At 36.3% G+C, this 25,030-nt stretch overlaps 1 protein-coding gene across 5 annotated transcripts in view; it reads left to right on the forward strand.

Annotated features, from left to right (window-relative positions):
• Positions 1–25,030, forward strand: part of Sin3A (SIN3 transcription regulator family member A) — a 177,123-nt gene that overhangs the window by 68,500 nt on the left and 83,593 nt on the right. The window lies entirely within an intron of this gene.

The following is a 25,030-nucleotide window of genomic DNA, read 5'->3' on the forward strand; positions in this document are numbered from 1 at the left end:
GTCAGCCTAATGTCTTACACCCCTCGGTTCATCCGGGCAAAAACAAACGGAATAGGTTAATAGACGTTGATATTATCTTTTTCGTAATTTTTCTGCTCTACCGTAATGTATTCTGCATTGTTCTCTTCTTAAATTGAGTTATTGATAGAAAAATCTAGAAATTGCTGCAGATTTCTGTTCTGTAAAACCTACATTAATTGTATTCGTGCCTCTGTGTTTTTCTTAGTTTTCGTCTTTTGTGAAAAAAGAGAGAAAATAGACTTTTGAAAGATGGAGTGAAGGTAACTACCATCATGTCACTCGTATCCGTTTGGCCGTCAAAACGGAAAGAAGCAAATTTTCATTCCTTCATCCCGTTCTTCATGATTCTGCCCACTGTTGAAAAGAAAGGCTTCAAAAGAATAAAGACATTGTTGGAGTGATTTATGAACAGTCAAAAAAGACTGATAGCTAATTAAAAATTTATAATAAAATTATGGATCAGTGATTTCCTTACTATCTGAGTCCATTAAAGTTTCTGTAACTGTTTACTCATTACTATTTGAAGAATTCAGGGAGGAAAAGTTAGCATTTTTAGATAGTAGACAACGCGACTCATAGATAGTAGAAAGATGGATTCCAGTAGATCGAGTGAAGTAGTACCAACCACCTTGACGTCAGGTGTATTCCTTTCTTCCTCTAAAACTGTTGGTGTAATGTTTTACACGCGTGCCTTCGGTGTTCGTGGTCCTGGATTCAATTCTCGGCGGGATTCAATTTGAAATTTGAATTCATTACTGTGCTTTGGACTCCACTTGTATCGTTAATCCGCATGTCATTTAGTTTCGGCACGCAAAAGAGACGCACAACTTCAATCAGCCAACTTCGAAACAAGAGACGGTTACTGCACCAAAGAGATTAGATAAAGAATTTGCCATAGCCAAAGAAGCATTCAAGAAGAAAAGATCACTTTTAACTAGCAGGCTCAATATTGAACTTACGAAGAAGTTGGTCAAGTGCTATATATGGAGCATTGGACTGTATGGTTCAGAGAGTTGGACATAACGGAAGTTAGAGAATAAATATTTAGAGAGGTTCGAAATGTGTTGGAGGAAGATGGAGAAGGTAAAATGGACAGAGAGAGTAGCAAACGAAGATGTTTTAAAACGGATAAGAGAGAAGAGGAGACTTCTAGCCAGCATCCTTCGTAGGAAGGCCACATCTTGCGACGAAATTGTCTTCTTCATACCGCCATAGAAGGAAAGATGGAAGTGAAGCGAGGAATAGAAAGAACACAGCTGATCGATGATTTGAGAAACAAGAAAATACTGGGAGTTAAAAGAGGGAGCTGAAGATCGAAAAACGTGGAAGAAACATTTCCAGGCTTAATCATTAGGCCCAGGACCTGCCAAAAGGCAGAATGCAAGATCAGCACAACGTATTTCTATCAGATGGACAATTTCTCTCTGGTGCATATCGAGTAGTGGTTCGGATCTTATTTTACCCTTAAAGTTACCAGATTTTTCAGAGATAGAGAAAGGAAGGTCTTACGATTTTAGGGGGGAAAACGGAAGGTGTGTGATATTGCGAATTTACATATAACAAACATAGTTTCACATAGTATAACACAGAACAGTTTGGATCAGAAACTGGAGCAGTTTCATTAAAAACAATTAAATGTGAAACACAAAACAGTCCTGGTGGGAAATCGTGTGGCTGGTATTCCACGTTAAGCCTAATTTCATGTAAGCTTGGTGCTGAAAGAGATGCCAGTCAACCAGTATATTACACAAACTTTACTTTGCTTTCAACTGCATTTTAATGGAGACTACATCGCAAACAGTCCCACATCCTTGTTTATATGTTCAAAAGTTCTCGCAGGAGATATCGGAATTCACAACCACTTAGAGTTCTGCTTTTATTAACCTTTACAGGACGAATATGGGAATTTCAAGGAAATCGTAAACCTTTATGTTGGCGGCCCTAGTACCCCTTTAACTGTCAGTTACATGAACGATACCTCGCTTTAAAAATTATGGTACACAAACTCCAGCGAGCTAATTTTTGTGTCCCCCGTGCCAAACCCTTAGAAGAAGACATTTTTGTAAAAAATGAGATTTTTTGTCTTGGGAAATTTGAGAGAAGCTGGCAACACGTGCTTGTGTGCAGGAAAAAATATTTTCACGTGTACGCCAGACATTGGGCACAGTCGTGTAAAAAAGTGAAGGGCGAAAGTTCAATACCAAGTGAGAAAAAATTTCGAACGTTTTTTCCTACGAGAATCACCCTGTAAATATTTTTCGAAATATTTTGGTCTACCCCGACGCCTCGAGTTGGCACAGAAATATAAGCCATACCTCGTTGGACAGCTTATGGGACACAGATTCCAACGAGGTAACTTTTGTGACCCCCATGTTAACCCGTAAAAGAAGAAAAAAAAAATTAAAAAATAACTCGAAGTTGGCAACACTTATTTGTCGTGCGCAATAATGGCCATACACAGGATGCCATTAGTTTTCTTATTTATCTTTATTGATACCACTTTTATGCTTGTAGTTTCCCCCTCCCAATTGCTGAGGGGGAGAGGAAACCAAAAAGATCCAACTTTTTCCACCCTTCCTTTCAGATCCTCAATGAGGACAAAATGCACATCGCTGGAAAGTTTCATCCTTCCTGAAGAGGTAGACACCTAAATAGGAGCAGAGCAATGGATGTTTAAACTGCTGGCTAAGCCCCTGATCCGTTCGTCCTGTAAACGTTAATTTTCTCAGAAGCTTCTGTTCCTGACATCAATGTGTTAACGATGAATCGAAACAGTGTTGACTGACAAACCCTAAGACGCTGAAATCAAATTATTGTTAATAAGGATGGAGTGCGGGCTACATAAGAAATGAAATTGCAACTTTTATTTTCTCTCGGAACACTTAAGTTATAAGTACATCATTGGATTGTGTTGATAAGAGTGAGAGAAATCAGTTCCTGAGATTAAAAATAAATAAATGAATGAAAAATCGCAATAACACAATCGTATAAAAACTTTCTTTAAAATGTCCAGGACAGTGCGTTTTTATGTATTAAAGAACGAAGATGATTTTTACGGGCAGAACATGCGAAACGTATAATTTAAAAGGAAACGTAAGACTGCAAAACCAGTTTAAACTGTAGGTTCAGTTGTTCATAATCTCTTTCTGCATAAGGACGTTAAGGCCAAACAAACCATACACGTTGAATTTTGGCGCACCAGAATGTTCATCGGGAGAATTGAAGGCAGCTAATGCTGAACCTAAGACCTCAACTGACACATCAAATATTATAAATGAAACAGATTATTCAACAGAAGTATTGGAAGCAACTGGTATTGAACCTGAGACTTCAGAATGTTCATCGGGAGAATTGAAGGCAGCTAATGCTGAACCTAAGACCTCAATTGACACATCAAATATTATAAATGAAACAGATTATTCAACAGAAGTATTGGAAGCAACTGGTATTGAACCTGAGACTTCAGAATGTTCATCGGGAGAATTGAAGGCAGCTAATGCTGAACCTAAGACCTCAATTGACACATCAAATATTATAAATGAAACAGATTATTCAACAGAAGTATTGGAAGCAACTGGTATTGAACCTGAGACTTCAGAATGTTCATCGGGAGAATTGAAGGCAGCTAATGCTGAACCTAAGACCTCAACTGACACATCAAATATTATAAATGAAACAGATTATTCAACAGAAGTATTGGAAGCAACTGGTATTGAACCTGAGACTTCAGAATATACATCGGGAGAATTGAAGGCAGCTAATGCTGAACCTAAGACCTCAACTGACACATCAAATATTATAAATGAAACAGATTATTCAACAGAAGTATTGGAAGCAACTGGTATTGAACCTGAGACTTCAGAATGTTCATCGGGAGAATTGAAGGCAGCTAATGCTGAACCTAAGACCTCCACTGACACATCAAATATTATAAATGAAACAGATTATAAAACAGAAGTATTGGAAGCAACTGGTATTGAATCTGAGACTTCAGAATATACATCGGGAGAATTGAAGGCAGCTAATGCTGAACCTAAGACCTCAACTGACACATCAAATATTATAAATGAAACAGATTATAAAACAGAAGTATTGGAAGCAACTGGTATTGAATCTGAGACTTCAGAATATACATCGGGAGAATTGAAGGCAGCTAATGCTGAACCTAAGACCTCAACTGACACATCAAATATTATAAATGAAACAGATTATAAAACAGAAGTATTGGAAGCAACTGGTATTGAATCTGAGACTTCAGAATATTCATCGGGAGAATTGAAGGCAGCTAATGCTGAACCTAAGACCTCAACTGACACATCAAATATTATAAATGAAACAGATTATTCAACAGAAGTATTGGAAGCAACTGGTATTGAACCTGAGACTTCAGAATGTTCATCGGGAGAATTGAAGGCAGCTAATGCTGAACCTAAGACCTCAATTGACACATCAAATATTATAAATGAAACAGATTATAAAACAGAAGTATTGGAAGCAACTGGTATTGAATCTGAGACTTCAGAATATTCATCGGGAGAATTGAAGGCAGCTAATGCTGAACCTAAGACCTCAATTGACACATCAAATATTATAAATGAAACAGATTATTCAACAGAAGTATTGGAAGCAACTGGTATTGAACCTGAGACTTCAGAATGTTCATCGGGAGAATTGAAGGCAGCTAATGCTGAACCTAAGACCTCAATTGACACATCAAATATTATAAATGAAACAGATTATTCAACAGAAGTATTGGAAGCAACTGGTATTGAACCTGAGACTTCAGAATGTTCATCGGGAGAATTGAAGGCAGCTAATGCTGAACCTAAGACCTCAACTGACACATCAAATATTATAAATGAAACAGATTATTCAACAGAAGTATTGGAAGCAACTGGTATTGAACCTGAGACTTCAGAATGTTCATCGGGAGAATTGAAGGCAGCTAATGCTGAACCTAAGACCTCCACTGACACATCAAATATTATAAATGAAACAGATTATTCAACAGAAGTATTGGAAGCAACTGGTATTGAATCTGAGACTTCAGAATATTCATCGGGAGAATTGAAGGCAGCTAATGCTGAACCTAAGACCTCAACTGACACATCAAATATTATAAATGAAACAGATTATTCAACAGAAGTATTGGAAGCAACTGGTATTGAATCTGAGACTTCAGAATATTCATCGGGAGAATTGAAGGCAGCTAATGCTGAACCTAAGACCTCAACTGACACATCAAATATTATAAATGAAACAGATTATTCAACAGAAGTATTGGAAGCAACTGGTATTGAATCTGAGACTTCAGAATATTCATCGGGAGAATTGAAGGCAGCTAATGCTGAACCTAAGACCTCAACTGACACATCAAATATTATAAATGAAACAGATTATTCAACAGAAGTATTGGAAGCAACTGGTATTGAATCTGAGACTTCAGAATATTCATCGGGAGAATTGAAGGCAGCTAATGCTGAACCTAAGACCTCAATTGACACATCAAATATTATAAATGAAACAGATTATTCAACAGAAGTATTGGAAGCAACTGGTATTGAACCTGAGACTTCAGAATATACATCGGGAGAATTGAAGGCAGCTAATGCTGAACCTAAGACCTCAACTGACACATCAAATATTATAAATGAAACAGATTATTCAACAGAAGTATTGGAAGCAACTGGTATTGAACCTGAGACTTCAGAATATTCATCGGGAGAATTGAAGGCAGCTAATGCTGAACCTAAGACCTCAACTGACACATCAAATATTATAAATGAAACAGATTATTCAACAGAAGTATTGGAAGCAACTGGTATTGAACCTGAGACTTCAGAATGTTCATCGGGAGAATTGAAGGCAGCTAATGCTGAACCTAAGACCTCAATTGACACATCAAATATTATAAATGAAACAGATTATTCAACAGAAGTATTGGAAGCAACTGGTATTGAACCTGAGACTTCAGAATGTTCATCGGGAGAATTGAAGGCAGCTAATGCTGAACCTAAGACCTCAACTGACACATCAAATATTATAAATGAAACAGATTATTCAACAGAAGTATTGGAAGCAACTGGTATTGAACCTGAGACTTCAGAATATTCATCGGGAGAATTGAAGGCAGCTAATGCTGAACCTAAGACCTCAACTGACACATCAAATATTATAAATGAAACAGATTATTCAACAGAAGTATTGGAAGCAACTGGTATTGAACCTGAGACTTCAGAATATTCATCGGGAGAATTGAAGGCAGCTAATGCTGAACCTAAGACCTCAACTGACACATCAAATATTATAAATGAAACAGATTATTCAACAGAAGTATTGGAAGCAACTGGTATTGAACCTGAGACTTCAGAATATTCATCGGGAGAATTGAAGGCAGCTAATGCTGAACCTAAGACCTCAACTGACACATCAAATATTATAAATGAAACAGATTATTCAACAGAAGTATTGGAAGCAACTGGTATTGAATCTGAGACTTCAGAATATTCATCGGGAGAATTGAAGGCAGCTAATGCTGAACCTAAGACCTCAATTGACACATCAAATATTATAAATGAAACAGATTATAAAACAGAAGTATTGGAAGCAACTGGTATTGAACCTGAGACTTCAGAATATACATCGGGAGAATTGAAGGCAGCTAATGCTGAACCTAAGACCTCAACTGACACATCAAATATTATAAATGAAACAGATTATTCAACAGAAGTATTGGAAGCAACTGGTATTGAACCTGAGACTTCAGAATGTTCATCGGGAGAATTGAAGGCAGCTAATGCTGAACCTAAGACCTCAACTGACACATCAAATATTATAAATGAAACAGATTATTCAACAGAAGTATTGGAAGCAACTGGTATTGAACCTGAGACTTCAGAATGTTCATCGGGAGAATTGAAGGCAGCTAATGCTGAACCTAAGACCTCAACTGACACATCAAATATTATAAATGAAACAGATTATTCAACAGAAGTATTGGAAGCAACTGGTATTGAACCTGAGACTTCAGAATATTCATCGGGAGAATTGAAGGCAGCTAATGCTGAACCTAAGACCTCAATTGACACATCAAATATTATAAATGAAACAGATTATTCAACAGAAGTATTGGAAGCAACTGGTATTGAACCTGAGACTTCAGAATATTCATCGGGAGAATTGAAGGCAGCTAATGCTGAACCTAAGACCTCAATTGACACATCAAATATTATAAATGAAACAGATTATAAAACAGAAGTATTGGAAGCAACTGGTATTGAACCTGAGACTTCAGAATATACATCGGGAGAATTGAAGGCAGCTAATGCTGAACCTAAGACCTCAACTGACACATCAAATATTATAAATGAAACAGATTATTCAACAGAAGTATTGGAAGCAACTGGTATTGAACCTGAGACTTCAGAATGTTCATCGGGAGAATTGAAGGCAGCTAATGCTGAACCTAAGACCTCAATTGACACATCAAATATTATAAATGAAACAGATTATTCAACAGAAGTATTGGAAGCAACTGGTATTGAACCTGAGACTTCAGAATGTTCATCGGGAGAATTGAAGGCAGCTAATGCTGAACCTAAGACCTCAACTGACACATCAAATATTATAAATGAAACAGATTATTCAACAGAAGTATTGGAAGCAACTGGTATTGAACCTGAGACTTCAGAATGTTCATCGGGAGAATTGAAGGCAGCTAATGCTGAACCTAAGACCTCAATTGACACATCAAATATTATAAATGAAACAGATTATTCAACAGAAGTATTGGAAGCAACTGGTATTGAACCTGAGACTTCAGAATGTTCATCGGGAGAATTGAAGGCAGCTAATGCTGAACCTAAGACCTCAACTGACACATCAAATATTATAAATGAAACAGATTATTCAACAGAAGTATTGGAAGCAACTGGTATTGAACCTGAGACTTCAGAATGTTCATCGGGAGAATTGAAGGCAGCTAATGCTGAACCTAAGACCTCCACTGACACATCAAATATTATAAATGAAACAGATTATTCAACAGAAGTATTGGAAGCAACTGGTATTGAATCTGAGACTTCAGAATATTCATCGGGAGAATTGAAGGCAGCTAATGCTGAACCTAAGACCTCAACTGACACATCAAATATTATAAATGAAACAGATTATTCAACAGAAGTATTGGAAGCAACTGGTATTGAATCTGAGACTTCAGAATATTCATCGGGAGAATTGAAGGCAGCTAATGCTGAACCTAAGACCTCAACTGACACATCAAATATTATAAATGAAACAGATTATTCAACAGAAGTATTGGAAGCAACTGGTATTGAATCTGAGACTTCAGAATATTCATCGGGAGAATTGAAGGCAGCTAATGCTGAACCTAAGACCTCAACTGACACATCAAATATTATAAATGAAACAGATTATTCAACAGAAGTATTGGAAGCAACTGGTATTGAATCTGAGACTTCAGAATATTCATCGGGAGAATTGAAGGCAGCTAATGCTGAACCTAAGACCTCAATTGACACATCAAATATTATAAATGAAACAGATTATTCAACAGAAGTATTGGAAGCAACTGGTATTGAACCTGAGACTTCAGAATATACATCGGGAGAATTGAAGGCAGCTAATGCTGAACCTAAGACCTCAACTGACACATCAAATATTATAAATGAAACAGATTATTCAACAGAAGTATTGGAAGCAACTGGTATTGAACCTGAGACTTCAGAATATTCATCGGGAGAATTGAAGGCAGCTAATGCTGAACCTAAGACCTCAACTGACACATCAAATATTATAAATGAAACAGATTATTCAACAGAAGTATTGGAAGCAACTGGTATTGAACCTGAGACTTCAGAATGTTCATCGGGAGAATTGAAGGCAGCTAATGCTGAACCTAAGACCTCAATTGACACATCAAATATTATAAATGAAACAGATTATTCAACAGAAGTATTGGAAGCAACTGGTATTGAACCTGAGACTTCAGAATGTTCATCGGGAGAATTGAAGGCAGCTAATGCTGAACCTAAGACCTCAACTGACACATCAAATATTATAAATGAAACAGATTATTCAACAGAAGTATTGGAAGCAACTGGTATTGAACCTGAGACTTCAGAATATTCATCGGGAGAATTGAAGGCAGCTAATGCTGAACCTAAGACCTCAACTGACACATCAAATATTATAAATGAAACAGATTATTCAACAGAAGTATTGGAAGCAACTGGTATTGAACCTGAGACTTCAGAATATTCATCGGGAGAATTGAAGGCAGCTAATGCTGAACCTAAGACCTCAACTGACACATCAAATATTATAAATGAAACAGATTATTCAACAGAAGTATTGGAAGCAACTGGTATTGAACCTGAGACTTCAGAATATTCATCGGGAGAATTGAAGGCAGCTAATGCTGAACCTAAGACCTCAACTGACACATCAAATATTATAAATGAAACAGATTATTCAACAGAAGTATTGGAAGCAACTGGTATTGAATCTGAGACTTCAGAATATTCATCGGGAGAATTGAAGGCAGCTAATGCTGAACCTAAGACCTCAATTGACACATCAAATATTATAAATGAAACAGATTATAAAACAGAAGTATTGGAAGCAACTGGTATTGAACCTGAGACTTCAGAATATACATCGGGAGAATTGAAGGCAGCTAATGCTGAACCTAAGACCTCAACTGACACATCAAATATTATAAATGAAACAGATTATTCAACAGAAGTATTGGAAGCAACTGGTATTGAACCTGAGACTTCAGAATGTTCATCGGGAGAATTGAAGGCAGCTAATGCTGAACCTAAGACCTCAACTGACACATCAAATATTATAAATGAAACAGATTATTCAACAGAAGTATTGGAAGCAACTGGTATTGAACCTGAGACTTCAGAATGTTCATCGGGAGAATTGAAGGCAGCTAATGCTGAACCTAAGACCTCAACTGACACATCAAATATTATAAATGAAACAGATTATTCAACAGAAGTATTGGAAGCAACTGGTATTGAACCTGAGACTTCAGAATATTCATCGGGAGAATTGAAGGCAGCTAATGCTGAACCTAAGACCTCAATTGACACATCAAATATTATAAATGAAACAGATTATTCAACAGAAGTATTGGAAGCAACTGGTATTGAACCTGAGACTTCAGAATATTCATCGGGAGAATTGAAGGCAGCTAATGCTGAACCTAAGACCTCAATTGACACATCAAATATTATAAATGAAACAGATTATAAAACAGAAGTATTGGAAGCAACTGGTATTGAACCTGAGACTTCAGAATATACATCGGGAGAATTGAAGGCAGCTAATGCTGAACCTAAGACCTCAACTGACACATCAAATATTATAAATGAAACAGATTATTCAACAGAAGTATTGGAAGCAACTGGTATTGAACCTGAGACTTCAGAATGTTCATCGGGAGAATTGAAGGCAGCTAATGCTGAACCTAAGACCTCAATTGACACATCAAATATTATAAATGAAACAGATTATTCAACAGAAGTATTGGAAGCAACTGGTATTGAACCTGAGACTTCAGAATGTTCATCGGGAGAATTGAAGGCAGCTAATGCTGAACCTAAGACCTCAACTGACACATCAAATATTATAAATGAAACAGATTATTCAACAGAAGTATTGGAAGCAACTGGTATTGAACCTGAGACTTCAGAATGTTCATCGGGAGAATTGAAGGCAGCTAATGCTGAACCTAAGACCTCAATTGACACATCAAATATTATAAATGAAACAGATTATTCAACAGAAGTATTGGAAGCAACTGGTATTGAACCTGAGACTTCAGAATGTTCATCGGGAGAATTGAAGGCAGCTAATGCTGAACCTAAGACCTCAACTGACACATCAAATATTATAAATGAAACAGATTATTCAACAGAAGTATTGGAAGCAACTGGTATTGAATCTGAGACTTCAGAATATTCATCGGGAGAATTGAAGGCAGCTAATGCTGAACCTAAGACCTCAACTGACACATCAAATATTATAAATGAAACAGATTATTCAACAGAAGTATTGGAAGCAACTGGTATTGAACCTGAGACTTCAGAATGTTCATCGGGAGAATTGAAGGCAGCTAATGCTGAACCTAAGACCTCAATTGACACATCAAATATTATAAATGAAACAGATTATTCAACAGAAGTATTGGAAGCAACTGGTATTGAACCTGAGACTTCAGAATGTTCATCGGGAGAATTGAAGGCAGCTAATGCTGAACCTAAGACCTCAACTGACACATCAAATATTATAAATGAAACAGATTATTCAACAGAAGTATTGGAAGCAACTGGTATTGAACCTGAGACTTCAGAATATTCATCGGGAGAATTGAAGGCAGCTAATGCTGAACCTAAGACCTCAATTGACACATCAAATATTATAAATGAAACAGATTATTCAACAGAAGTATTGGAAGCAACTGGTATTGAACCTGAGACTTCAGAATATACATCGGGAGAATTGAAGGCAGCTAATGCTGAACCTAAGACCTCAACTGACACATCAAATATTATAAATGAAACAGATTATTCAACAGAAGTATTGGAAGCAACTGGTATTGAACCTGAGACTTCAGAATGTTCATCGGGAGAATTGAAGGCAGCTAATGCTGAACCTAAGACCTCAATTGACACATCAAATATTATAAATGAAACAGATTATTCAACAGAAGTATTGGAAGCAACTGGTATTGAACCTGAGACTTCAGAATGTTCATCGGGAGAATTGAAGGCAGCTAATGCTGAACCTAAGACCTCAACTGACACATCAAATATTATAAATGAAACAGATTATTCAACAGAAGTATTGGAAGCAACTGGTATTGAACCTGAGACTTCAGAATATTCATCGGGAGAATTGAAGGCAGCTAATGCTGAACCTAAGACCTCAATTGACACATCAAATATTATAAATGAAACAGATTATAAAACAGAAGTATTGGAAGCAACTGGTATTGAATCTGAGACTTCAGAATATTCATCGGGAGAATTGAAGGCAGCTAATGCTGAACCTAAGACCTCAACTGACACATCAAATATTATAAATGAAACAGATTATTCAACAGAAGTATTGGAAGCAACTGGTATTGAACCTGAGACTTCAGAATGTTCATCGGGAGAATTGAAGGCAGCTAATGCTGAACCTAAGACCTCAACTGACACATCAAATATTATAAATGAAACAGATTATTCAACAGAAGTATTGGAAGCAACTGGTATTGAACCTGAGACTTCAGAATATTCATCGGGAGAATTGAAGGCAGCTAATGCTGAACCTAAGACCTCAATTGACACATCAAATATTATAAATGAAACAGATTATAAAACAGAAGTATTGGAAGCAACTGGTATTGAATCTGAGACTTCAGAATATTCATCGGGAGAATTGAAGGCAGCTAATGCTGAACCTAAGACCTCAACTGACACATCAAATATTATAAATGAAACAGATTATTCAACAGAAGTATTGGAAGCAACTGGTATTGAACCTGAGACTTCAGAATGTTCATCGGGAGAATTGAAGGCAGCTAATGCTGAACCTAAGACCTCAACTGACACATCAAATATTATAAATGAAACAGATTATCACTGTTCGACAAAATTCAACTTCAAAAAATTTTTCTGCATGAAAGCAGGTGTTCTTTATAGTTTTCGAGCTGCTAAAAACGAATCTGATCTTAATTTTGGTCCTGCACCCTCAGATTTTCAAATAATGGCAGCTATAGTAGATTTTGGTTAAAATTTTAAGGAAATCACAGAAGGGCAGGTTTGAAGCCTCTCCGCTCCTTTCCGAACTAACCCAGAATAACAAATGATACCTCGTCGGAAAGGGCATGGAACACACATTCCAACGGCAAACATTTACCCATCGCGCTCAATGTGTAGAAGAAGAAGAAAAATATTGAAAAAACTGGGAAAAACGGTTTTTTTTTTTTTTTTTTTGAAGAAATTTAGAGAAGTTTGCAACACCCACAGTCTCCTGGGTTCAGTATCCCATTATAACCACCACCAGGTTATAGAAGTATTTTTTGTGGACACTCTGTATATTTCGTAAAGACTGTGATCTTTATTTTCGATTTATACTTTATTCTGCAACGCACATAAGTTCTTTCTTCGGTGGGAATTGCTTCTTTCCCACACAATTGGACAAATAAGTCTTTCATCGCTTTTTCATATATATATTTAAAACATTGCTTTTGCTGAGAACATTTCAGTTAGTGAATAACCATTTCTATGTTTCTCCCTGACTTATTATATGCACAGTATATATTCTGCAGTTATTTGGAACTGAATTAAGTGCTTTCTTTAATCACTTATGGAAACATTACAATAGATTAGAGAAATACGGGCTGACCAGATGTCCCAGTGGCCAAAGTGGCACCAGCCTTACAATTTTTGCAGTTCGTTATCTTTACTTTCTAACGCCAGTGTTATCGCCGTGTCTAGTGCATTATAGACAGTTGACTAAAAATTAACATAAATTATTTTCCGTATTCTATTTGTATGTGCGTACAGGTGAGTTAACTGAGTGATTTTTGAAATGAACTGCCAACCTTTTTTAGTTGATCATCGCAACCCGTACCTTGAGCTTGGGTGCTCGAGGAGTTCGACTCCGGTGTTGTACGCAGCCACCACGCACGTTGCGTTGGGAATCAATCATTAAGTTGTGTTAAGGGGCACAAGCTATTTAGCCGGTGAAGGACGTTTTCTTACGGCTAGCCCCAACTAGTGAAGTCCCAGGTTCACAAACCTAGTGCGCTAAAAGTTATACACGCGCCCTCCAATATCAGTATTCCACTGTGGAGACCTTCTTTTGTTTATTTGCTGAAGATTCACCTTTACGCTGCAGGACTGTTCAGCGTAACAACTGGATTCATCGTGGGACGATCCAGACAACTTTTCCCCAGTGCTAATCCCCCAAGTGTGTCAATGGTGTGAGAGAAGCATTTGTAGTGATATCTGAATTATAATCATATATATATATATATATATATATATATATATATATATAAAGGGCTATATTGTCCGAAAAGGGCAAAGCGTAATTTCAGCGACAAAATTTATTAGTGTCCAGTGTTGTGTTCATTTCTTTTCGTTATTTTTTTTATATAATAGTGCTCTAATAAATAAGTATAGTGTCATTTAATCTAGTGTGTTTTCGTTGTTTGTATGAGTGATGTTTGTGTGCGTTATGGTCTGGATGACCGTCTGATCGTCCGTGAGGTTTTTGAGACGAGACACCCGAACCTCTCGGCGCCTAATGCTCATCTCATTATTGGGACCGACGAGCGATTTGGAAACAGTTTGTAACCTTTTCTTGGAGAGGTCCTTCATCGTCCTGTCCAGGTAAGTTCAAGTATCAGGAATACTCATTGGTAGGACCACGAGCCACGGACAGCGACACGAACTGAATTGGTTACAAATAAATGACAGCCCGAACATGGACCACGAATCAGGCGATTACAAATAAATAGCTGCCCGAACAGTGACCCGAACTCCTGGCGGTTACAAATAAAAGGCCGCCCGAACAGCGACACGAACTCTTAACGGTTACACCATATTCCATACATTCAAGTGTGCTATATTAAAAACTCAAAGAGATATCTCAAACATAAGGGGAGTAAAACAGTGTGAAAGTAATTTAAAAAGGAGGGAAAATTTAATATTTGGAGAAATTGAAAAAAGTTTACAACACTTACACTTGCGATACTCACACATAAGCTCAGTAACACGCATCCAATACATTCATTATATTAAAAGAGTCATAGAGATTGCTGTTTACTAGGCGAGAAAAAAAATTGGTTAACTCGAGTAAACTAAGAAATACATGTACAATATGAATATTCACATTATGATACAGAAATATATATGTGACCAAAGAACACTACATGTTATTCACCTAGTTCATTGTTTTGCGTTTGACCTTCTTCCTGTGGGTGTCTTCGGTGTCCCTAACCAATCCCCAACAATAGTCCGCAAGCATATTCGGTTTCCATCCACTTTGGTAACGTATTTCCATTGCTGCTATTGTTTGGTGAAACTTTTCGCCATGCTCATCACTTACGTCGCCCGAGATTCGGTAGAAAGAAGTCTAGATGACTGTACAGAAAGTGAATTTTCAGCGACATGTTGTATGCATACATTCCGTAATTATTCAACAAGTTGTCCACGAGTAATTTTGTAGTTCTCATCCTTTGTCTTGCCTAAGAAACCGGAACACAAACTCTTGAATGATACCCAACACTGCAGCTCAAGAGGGCTAAGCGCTGCATCAAAGTTATGATCCCGCATTAGATCTCTTATCTGGGTGTCGACAAACACAACAGCCTTCACTTTGTTAGCGCTGAGGTTCGGAAATTTAGTGTCAAATACTAAAATCCAGCTCCGCTCTTGTCCATTCCAACCACAAAAGATTTCGTAAGGCCAAGTTTTATATGTAGAGGGAGATATATGTCTTAAAATTTAACTAGAGAGGGGTTGGAACATTCTTAACACCTACTTGCATTGTACTGCGCCGTGGTCATTCTTTCCTCTGGTAGTGACTATCTTGGGCTCGAGAGTCCCATTTGCATAAGAAACGCAATGTTTCGTGTATCCATTCTGTAGTCCTGTAAGTATGCTATAACTTTGAAATCGGCAACAATGTGCCACTTAAGAACATTGTACTGAACTTTTTCTAATATAAGTTTCATTATGTCATACGTTTCTTTCACCTGTGTGTCATAAACAATTGGTACAGTTGGGAGGACATTGCCATTATTAAAACTGCCTTAAGACTGCTCTTTGAGGAGTCTATAAAAAGTCTCTACTCCCGTGCCACATGTGTCGTACCAAGAGCAGTAAACAAACCATTGACATTAGAACAAAAACAAAGTGTACGCGTATCTTCCTGTTGAAAAAGAAAAACTGAATGGTGCATGTCGTTTCCTATGTGAACAAACGGTGGCACTTACGTCAAGTAAATTCCATTGTTTAAGTCTGGATCCAAGAATTTCAGCCTGCCACTAGGTTAAGTTTCAAATCTCAAACAAGGTCAATTAAATCACTTTGTGTTACAAAATGTGGGTTGTTTCTCTCTTCAAATTCAAAATCTGACTGAGCTCTCCGATTCTGAAGAAGCTACGTTTGTTTTCTCCTCTTCCAGAGACCATGTTGCTGGAGGTACAGGAATTAGAACATTATCACCGTGTTTGATAGGTCTTCTTGCAATCGAAATATTGTCAGGATTTTTTTTTGTCCTTCCCTTTCATGCCTTGAATGTATACAGGACAGAAGTAGCAGCTACTTACGTGGTCGGCTGGCTCATGCCATATCTTCGGAACACCAAATGACATTTTACCTTGATCTATCTTCATCAATTTTGCTGTCGAAGTATATAGTTCGTAAACCTTCTGCGCCAAAAGTATTAATTTTCTCCTCTTAGCCTTAACTATGCATTCTCCACAGACATAACAAAAATTATCTGAGTGGGTAACACAATCTCGAGGCATTGTGACAGTCACAAAAACACTTACACGATAGGAAGACGTGTACAAACTCCCTGTCCCACGTTCAAACCTTCAGACAACTGAGCAACAGTAGAGTGGTAACTGGGAGGGAGGAAAAATACAATGTTGCCAGGCTTCAATAGGCCAATTTTTCTGACAAATTGGAATATTAATGTAATTCAAGAAATTCTGACCATGTTTCTTTTTGCCATAAAAAGGCTGAAATTTTTCACAACAATCGTTGACAATTTACATACATGGTAACTTCATTTAGCAAAATTTTCTAAACTTCTGTTCAGGTAATATCTGTGAGTATTTTACCTGAATGTATTAGGTGTTCGTTACGAGCTTGTGTGAGAGTATCGCAAGTGTAATGTTGCAAACTTTTCTCAATTTCTCCAAATATTAAATTTTCTCGGTTTTTAAAAATTACTTCCCCACTATTTTACTTCCCTTGTGTTTGAGCTCTGATTTTTTAATATAGCACACCTGAATGCATAGGGTATGGATTACTGAGCTCATGTTTGCGTAGCGTGATTATCAATGTTGCAAACCTTTCTAAATTTGTTTTTTTTTTTTTTTTTTTAAAAAAACGTTTTCCCCAGTTTTTTCAATATTTTTTCCTCTTCTTCTACAAATTGAGCGCGATGGGTCCTAAATGTTTACCGTTGGAATTTGTGTTCCATACTCTTTCCAAAGAGGTGCCATTTGTTATTCTGGGATAGTTAGGGAAAGAATAGAGAGGCTTCAAGCCTGCAGTTCTGTGATTTTCTTAAAATTTTAACCAAAATCTACTATAACTGACATTATTTCAAAATCTGAGGGTGCAGGGCCAAAATTAAGATCAGATTCGTTTTCAGCAGCTCGAAAACTATAAGGAACACTTTGTTTCATGAAGGAAAATTTTTCACTGTCGACCAGTGGAGTATTGGTAGCAACTGGTATTGAACGTGAGACTTCTGAATATTCATCGGGAGAATTGAAGACAGTTGAACTGATGCTCTGAACAGCTGGAAGCAGTGCCCGATGACGATGCCGCAGTTCACCAAACACACAGGAGGACCTTCTTCTGGTGCAGTGCTAGTTTCGGCTGTTTTGGAACCGGTTCATGGGATGATAACCAATGATGACGGCGCCGTGGTGCTTCGTGCAGGACCCACTTCTCATCACGTGTCAACATCCTGTCCAGAAATGACTCCTTTCTGAGACGAGACAGCAAGGAAACAGGTGTCTGCTTGCCTTGCCTTGCCTTCAGGCCCGAAATCAAATCATGTGAGACCCATCGATCCAACTTGTAGTGCTTCCCAAGTTGATGGTGGTGTTGCCGAATGGTTTCTCCACTTATACTGAATTGTAATCCCAGTTCCTCACATGTCTGGTCGTTGTTCGCTTCAATTGCTGCCTGAAGATCTTCATTTTGTACAAGTGTTGGTCTCTGCACTGACCGCGTATTCACGACAACGTCACGAAAGGCCTGGTATATCTTCCGCCTCGCTGCAGCGGCGTTTGACCCTAGTTTGAACTTGTACAGCATACACGCCCTTATGACGCTTTGTGGAGGTCCCATGCTTACTCTGTACTTACGCACATTCATGGTGTAACTGGCGTGCCAGACCCAGGTGTATTCTGGATATATCCACACCAACAACTAACCGTCACCTTATCTCCATTTGTATTCAACTCATGCTGTGAGGGCCAATGGAACACAGACCTCCATAGAAAGCGACAGAACTTTTTTGGTTACCTTTATATTGAACACAAAATATCGTTTCCTGTTTTGCTTTTATGTAAAACAAAACGATTGTTTACCACTGGGGTCGTAAAAAAATCCCAAGGTAATACCAATGTAAGGAATCAATAATTTCTTTTTCTTCTTACAAAACAGGCAAAATTAGTAGTTTACGTAATGCTCAATAGATGGTAGAAACTACTAATATATTGTTCCCGAAAATTACTTCGTTACTGAAATAAAGTAAGTTGGGTATGTAGAAAAAAAATCTTACATTACGCTACATTGTGACCATGTCTCTTTCTTCCAAAAGTTACAATTTGAAGCAATAGATAATTGGAAACTTGCTTACATTTTTGAACAGCTTCTGAATAACAAAGTGTCTAGTTTCAAAGGGCTAAAGCTCGTTACTTCAAGCAACAATACCAAGACGATGACATGACTATTCTGGGTTGCAGTTGCGCCTGTTAGCTGATGACCAGGTCGTCAAGTGTTCCTTTCTATATTGGATGACGACTATGTCAGTGCTGTCGACGATAACAATCTGAGTTGAAATGCAATGCAATAAAGTATTGTTTTAAAATGTATCTGTATAAAATTTATGTACGAAACACCTATAATTACGTATTTTTATTTGGGGTCTCTAACGGACTCTGGTACGTTCTTCGAGCACGGTATTTCCTGTGCTATATTTTTCACTGTGATACACAAGGGTAACATATACATTTGTCTCCAAAAAGGGAAATGCAAGTGTGTTTTAACATTATTCCAAATTCTCGAACGCCGAAATAAGAGCTGTAGCCCCGTATGTGCGGGTCTGTGGACGAAGTCCCAGCTAGCCGAGGACTTCGATTTGCATATCCTGCACCGAATTCACGTTATTAGTTAAATCCTTAGTAGTTTTCAAAACCACATTTTTACATGCCTTTACACAAAACAACTCTCAAAGTTCACAAAGTAATAGACACCAAAAATGGTATGTTATATTTTTATTCTAATCAATATACGATCAATAAGAACACACGAACAAAGTATAAATCCCAAGTTACTCACTGAGAACTAATTTTTCAAAAAATCATATATCTTTAGGTATGCTTCATTAAGTTCCAACAAAATTTCTTCACCATACGTATAAAAAAAAACTTATTGTTCAACTTACTTTGTATGACATTTTCGTCTATGAGACTTCCTTCTTAGAAAACAATTAAACTGTCTGAAGGCAACATTGATTGAGACACAAGAAACTACTTCAAACTTTTTCAATTTCTTGTCTAAATCTCTTAGGTTACCACTTTGATTCAAGTCAACAAAACATCCATTAACGACAACATCCAATTCTTCGTTCAATTTAAAAAGTATAGCATCAGAAGCTGTTTCCAATTCGACACGCATCAATTCAGGGACATGATCATAAAACAGGTTAAACTCATCATCTACAAGCCTCCTTAGTAAGTTTCTCACTTCAGCACAACGACGTCTCATCCAGGCTTTTAAAAGAAAATCACTCCCAGCGTGCACATTCTCACATTTAAAAACCAAAGATGATAATTTGGATCCTTCCGCATTATTTTTGTTTTTACTTCTTGTTGTTTCCAATAGTTCCGCTGAAGAATCGGTTCCAATTGCAATATTTAATGTGTTAGTTGTCTTAGGTTCAGCATTAGCTGCCTTCAATTCTCCCGATGAATATTCTGAAGTCTCAGGTTCAATACCAGTTGCTTCCAATACTTCTGTTTTATAATCTGTTTCATTTATAATATTTGATGTGTCAGTGGAGGTCTTAGGTTCAGCACTAGTTGCCTTCAATTCTCCCGATGAATATTCTGAAGTCTCAGGTTCAATACCAGTTGCTTCCAATACTTCTGTTTTATAATCCGTTTCATTTATAATATTTGATGTGTCAGTGGAGGTCTTAGGTTCAGCATTAGCTGCCTTCAATTCTCACGATGAATATTCTGAAGTCTCAGGTTCAATACCAGTTGCTTCCAATACTTCTGTTTTATAATCTGTTTCATTTATAATATTTGATGTGTCAGTGGAGGTCTTAGGTTCAGCATTAGCTGCCTTCAATTCTCCCGATGAATATTCTGAAGTCTCAGGTTCAATACCAGTTGCTTCCAATACTTTGTTTTATAATCTGTTTCACTTATGATATTTGATGTGTCAGTTGAGTCACAGAAAATAAATGGATGTGTACACTAATATACAGTATTGTGCTTTTTCACACCTTGTGAAGGAGGGAGGCCTATAAATTGCACGACAAACATAATATCAATAGTGTATACTCGATCTTTACAAATAATATGGAGATTTAAAATTAAAGATTCACATAAAAAAATGCATAACGCATTCTTAAAACATTAACTTACAAGATTATGAAGTGTTCACCTCTGGTGCATGGGGTCGTGGGTTTCCACGGGGTTCTTCCGTTTCCTCCCACTTTATTCATTCCACCAGTTCATTCATTTCTCATAATCACCGTCTCCTTTAGCCTAACCGGCATAACCGTGGGACGTAAAACTCAAAAATTTCATTTCAATTTTTCAAGATTATGAAGTGTTTTCATTTCAGAACAATATATGTTAAATATACAAATAACATACAAATATAATTTTCTTTAGTATCTTAGTTTTTAACTTTATAACTTTGAAAATATTAATCATTCTTAACGCATTAACTTTAATTTTTTTCTTGCTTTTTCCGTCTTTTATTTTGACACTGATTTTTACAACGAAACATCTTTAAAAAATCTACATGAAAAGGTTGCCTCTACAATCAATAGAGAATATCGTTCTTAGAAATTAATACAGTAAATATTATATAACATTAAATGTAGCCTATAATTATATGTAAAACAAGTACGGAAATATAAAATTCACTAATTCAGTATTAAAATGATTCATATCTTAACCAGACCAGTATGAAAAATCGTAGCAGTGATGTTAAGTAATAAAAATAATTGAAGACTTTAAAACAGAGACATAAACGTCATAAAAAGATATAAAAAGAAACCATATAAATATGTACATACAATTCTTTACTGATAAGCTTAGGAACTGTAATCCAAATTGGCGTTCAGGATTTCTCTGAAGGACTTCAAAGCTCACAACGACTTTTTTCTGTTTTTTTATGCTGCATAAGCGTATTTCGTAATTTACCCCCATTGAACTAATTGTTGCAATAGGTATAATATCAAATCTCTTGCTGTAATAAATTGACTTTTCAATTATATTTACGTATTTATTTTCTTTGACAGCAATGTCCTTCATACTGTCTTCAAACCTGATTGTTACGGGCGACACGCGGATATTTTAAAATTGGCGATCCTCCGCTATGACTATTCGTACACTCTGATAAATAATTTATACTTAGTATACTCGGAATTAATTGGCTTATCCCCCTTGATGAGATGGCAACATTGGATCTCCCTTGTAAGTAAACTTGACTTACTGAATGCAATAGAAACTTCAAGCAAGTATTATTGGAGTAATTTATGTATTCAATTAATTATCCGTCTTAGAAACTCTTTTTCATATCTTCGTCGCAAGATACAAAACGTTTCAATAACTGCCGTTTGTATGTAATATGTATGTGCTCGATACTAAAAGTAAATTTTATTTTTTTGTTTTATAAAAAAAAAGTCTGATTGAACTACTCGTCTATGCTACAAAATAGGTTATTATATTACAATAATTTAAATTTAAAATGAATTTTAAACTGCAAATTTGGTATTTGTTAGATTTTGGTAGTTCATTGAATAGTTTTATTCCTATCTGATGTAACGAGTTTTGAGGTTTTTTCTTAGCCGGAAATCTTGCATAGGAATATGATTTATTTTATTGTTGTGTTCGTTTACATTCCAAATTTAGTGAAACATTTCGTTTTCACTAAATATGTTTGCAGATATATAGGAATGTATCTGTTTCGGGTCCATGACGTTTGGGCGCAAAACCTCTTATCCAAATAGGTTTACCTACCTTCATATGTTATAAAGTATTTCATAACTAGAAAAACTTCCGCAAACTAAAAATAACATGCTGAACACAGCGGTTTCTGCATATCATGCACAACTTGTCTCTACCAGTTAAAAAGAAATGGAAAGAAACCGTAGGAAACTATTGACTGTCCGGTCTCCATACTATGCGGCTTAGTTTTAAAAGACTATTTCCTTTTAATAAAATAAGACATATGTAATAAAGACATGTAATTTGTATTTAAAAAACGCAGTTTTTCGTTAATGTTTAGTTATTTTAAAGATGTGACTCTATACTCATACTGCACTATACACGATTTTTTTCAGTCAAACATTATTAAATTTATCTTAAAATGTGTACACTACTGTACATATTTTCATTTTCTCTAATAAATTATTAAAATGCGTGGTACAGAATATTAGGAATGCTTGTTAAGTACTGACCTGTACCAAGAGGTCAAAAGAAACTAATAAGAGCTGGTTTTGGAACAAAAATGGTATTTTTAATGATATGGGTGGTTCAGGAAGTATTTCTTGAATGCTTTTTTGTTATTTGATTTGCCCATTACGCCGGATAGTTCATACTCTATTGTATTAATAAAAATTTATTTCAGATTTCATAAAAATAGGCACTTATAAGCACTAGCTATACATTGAAATAGGAAGAAAAGGCAAATAAAATTTACTGTAGGCAATCTGTGACATCCCAAAACAATTTTTTTGTCTTTTATAATATATCTAACGTAAAGGAACGATACGAAGGGCGCCAAAAGAAGAAGAGCATTATTTCCAATAAGGATATGGAATCTGTATGACAGTATAACAGAGTTCTGAATCACCAGTTATGAATGGACAACCACGCCGAAGCAGCTCATCGTGCACTGCTTTGCGCCCAAACGTCCTGCTCCGTCTGTTTCCAGACTATATATATACACAGTAGTGTAGTACTTTCTTTTTTATTTATTTATTTTTTAATCTGTTTTCAACTGTTAAAATTATGGTCACCCTAGAGACGGGACATAACTGAACTCATATGAAAAGAGTGCCTCTCGATATCTGTTTTGTCAGAATGGAACTTCACAGAAATGATATCAAAAAGACATTTGTTGCTGTATGCATTCTAATATGAAACCGGAAGTGGTGTTAGATTTCTAACATTTCCGGTTTTAGTTGAGAGATTGGACTAAAGGTGGATTCCACATATTTTTCGGACACTTAATCAATTGAATAAAAAAATCGCTCCTTGTTATTACACGGTTCCACCACCTGCAAAATGTGAGGGAATTTCATGAAGAGCTGAAAACCCCTGAAAGAGTTAAAAAAAATTTTAAGTATGTGGATTTTTGTCTGAGCTCATTTTTTCTTTTTGCCGTACCCGACTATTTGTTACAGAATATTTTATAAAATAAGTTGGTTCGTTTTACAAAACTTCTCTACCTACATACACTATATACATGCATAGTAGATGGTCGAGAAAAATACAGTTTCTGTTCTACATTATATTATAGATCTGAAAATTTGTGAATAGTAGATTTCTACTACTTCCGGTTTGAATACACAGTTAAAAGAGGTGATCGTATTAAATCTACGCGTAAATGGATTTGGGAAAGCCGCTTTTCGGTATCTCGATACCGTTTCTGCTCCGGTACTTTTTTCTCTTATGATTTCCCGTTCTATTTCTTCGAGTGCATTATTGTCAATCTCACAATTTTAAGGGATCTAGAAAAATTTAAACGAACAATTATATTTTGGAGAAGTGTACATGTGTTGTACCTTGAGCACTGAAATGCTAATTATGCATTTTTATGGCTTGATCAACAGTTTTGAATCATTGGCCATTCCTGTTAAAGCTCAGGGTAAATTGGAAACTTTGAATATACTTTTATTCCAACTAATCATACAAAAATCAGAACTGATAGCAGTCATAGATTGGTAATACTAACTTCAAAATAGCCAGTCGCCAGACTTCCAGCCCTCGTTTTGATCTATGTGTATATATACACACTTTCGGCGTCATGGTCATCCTTAATTTATTTTTCTCAGGCGTTGAGAGACACAATTCTCCGTTAAGTACTGGAAACTGTTTTAGTTGATTCATTCGTTATTGACAAAAGAATGTGGTCGTTGTGTATATATGTGTAGGTACTGGCGGCGATGAACATTTGAACAGTACCAAAAATTCGAAGTAGAGTAAAATATCCAGTATAGAAATTTGAGGGACATCCAAATTAATTTGTCACATTATTTTTTTTTTTCTTTCTTTCGAATACTGAAATAAGTCAGTTCTCAAGAACCCATGTATTGTTATACGGTCTGCAAAATCTGTGTTAATTCAATATGAATTTACGGATAAAATCTTAATATTTATTACATAAGAGGTAAATGAGAAGATTAGTAACTGCAGTTCATTTTTAATATTTTGTAATAAAAGACAATTTATCTTCACTACGAGTTAATTTCATATTTCTTGCAATGGAAGATGCGCTTTTTTTTTTTTTTTTTTTTTGATGGAGTAGTGCTCATTAATTAATTTCAAATCACTGATACGCTCTGCCAATCGCGTACACGTATGAAAAATGGCTATCATATCTGAATAATAAATATATATATTATACGAGGGGTGTTTTCGCCTATCGCGGCGGGGCTAGAGTTGCAGTCTTGGTGTCAGAACATTGGCATACTCAGTACGCATCCAACTGTGTCAGTGTAAGGACTGCGACGCTCCTACTGTGCTTTCTGTGACCTG

The sequence above is a fragment of the Thermobia domestica genome, chromosome 18 (assembly GCF_964235325.1).
Source record: "Thermobia domestica chromosome 18, izTheDome1.hap1.1, whole genome shotgun sequence".
NCBI classification, from domain to species: Eukaryota; Metazoa; Arthropoda; class Insecta; order Zygentoma; family Lepismatidae; genus Thermobia; species Thermobia domestica.